The sequence below is a fragment of the Zea mays genome, chromosome 2, assembly GCF_902167145.1.
Source record: "Zea mays cultivar B73 chromosome 2, Zm-B73-REFERENCE-NAM-5.0, whole genome shotgun sequence".
Lineage (NCBI taxonomy): Eukaryota > Viridiplantae > Streptophyta > Magnoliopsida > Poales > Poaceae > Zea > Zea mays.
Window position 1 is genome coordinate 215,807,142 of NC_050097.1, and position 1,902 is coordinate 215,809,043.

Below are 1,902 nucleotides of genomic sequence, written 5' to 3' on the forward strand. Positions count from 1 at the left end.
GACCGAGTGAGCTTCTCTTCTCAAATCACTTGGGAATCAAACTTCCCGCAAGGGCCACCACACAATTGGTGCCTCTTGCATCAATTACAAGTGAGTGTTTGATCACAAGAAAGAATCAAGAAAGAAGGAAGCAATCCAAGCGCAAGAGCTCGAAAGAACACAAGCAAATCACTCTCTCTAGTCACTATGGCGTTGTGTGGAATTTGGAGAGGATTTGATCTCTTTGGTGTGTCTAGAATTGAATACTAGAACTCTTGTAGTAGTTGGGAAGTAGAGAACTTGGATGCTATGAATGGTGGGGTGGTTGGGGTATTTATAGCCTCAACCACCAAACATGACCGTTGGCTGGGCTGTCTGTTCGATGGCGCACCGGACAGTCCGGTGCACACCGGACAGTCCGGTGCCCCCGCCACGTCACCAGTGCCGTTGGAAATCGACCGTTGGAGTTCTGACTTCTGGGCCCGCCTTGATGTCCGGTGGCGCACCGGACACGTACTGTAGAGTGTCCGGTGCGCCAGCATGGGCGTGCCTGACCCTGCGCGCGCTGCGCGCGCATTAAATGCCGTCGCAGGTAGCCGTTGGCGCCTGAAGTAGCCGTTGCTCCGCAGATGCACCGGACAGTCCGGTGCACACCGGACAGTCCGGTGAATTATAGCGGAGCGGCTGGAATGAAAACCCGAGGCTGCCGAGTTCCTGGGGCCGCCCTTCCTTGGAGCACCGGACATGTCCGGCGCACACCGGACAGTCCGGTGAATTATAGCGGAGTGGCCTATGGAAATTCCCGAAGGTGGCGAGTTCGAGTTGGAGTCCTCTGGTGCACCGGACATGTCCGGTGGTGCACCGGACACTGTCCGGTGGCACACCGGACAGTCCGGTGTGCCAGACCAGAGGTGCCTTCGGTTGCCCCTTTGCATTTTTGTTGAACTCAACACTTGGTCTTTTTATTGGCTAAGTGTGAACCTTTGACACCTGTATAACTTATACACTAGAGCAAACTAGTTAGTCCAAAGATTTGTGTTGGGCAATTCAACCACCAAAATTATTTAGGAACTAGGTGTAAGCCTAATTCCCTTTCACCCTCAAATAAAGTTATTTGGTTTAGAGTTAAGGGTTGGGACAGAACTATCCAGTGTTGTTCCTAGTTATCCCTCATAATTGTAGGGACAAGAGAGGACACCAGGGGACATCCCTGTCCTAATTGTCCCGTAACCAAACACACCCTTCGATGAAACAGGCAAAGGTTCGAGACGACCGCATGATTCCAGTAAACAGGGGATTAGCATGCGTCACACCACCATCATACAGGTGGTAAAGGCTTGCTTTGACCCTTAGGAGTAGGTAACCCGTTCGCTATCCTTGTTTCTATTGCATTCTGTCTCATCGTATCACATTCTGTTCTACGATTCCACTTCGACAAAAGGAAAGAGCATACCCAAGTTCAATAGCTTTACGTCCGCTATTCCGATCATGATTTTCCTACCCTCAGGGAGAAAGTAAAGGTCCTTCCCCCTTTGGAAGGCTGTGGGCGAGGAGGGATTCGAACCCCCGACACCGTGGTTCGTAGCCACGTGCTCTAATCCTCTGAGCTACAGGCCCACCCCGTCTCCACTGGATCTCTTCCCGGGGATACCCCCAAAAGGAACCTTCTTCTCCTGTACGTCGCTCATAGTTTAACTCCTGCCACATCAAATATTTGAATAAAACTACGGATATTAAATATAGTTTAATTATAAAACTAATTATATGTATAAAAACTAAAAGATAAGACGAATTTATTAAACTTAATTAAATAAATATTTTATATTTCTAATTGATATTCAAAAGTTTGATGTGGCATGGATTAAGCTTTAGTTAGGGAAACTAAACACAAGCTGTGCAGGACTGATTTGGGCAAGGCCATCG

The 1,902-nt window shown here is 48.7% G+C and overlaps 1 non-coding gene across 1 annotated transcript; it reads right to left on the reverse strand.

Moving 5' to 3' along the window:
- Positions 1-1,522: 1,522 nt before the first annotated feature.
- Positions 1,523-1,600, reverse strand: TRNAR-ACG (transfer RNA arginine (anticodon ACG)). Its single transcript has one exon. It is a non-coding gene; the product is annotated as a tRNA-Arg (tRNA).
- Between the last annotated feature and the right edge of the window lie 302 nt (positions 1,601-1,902).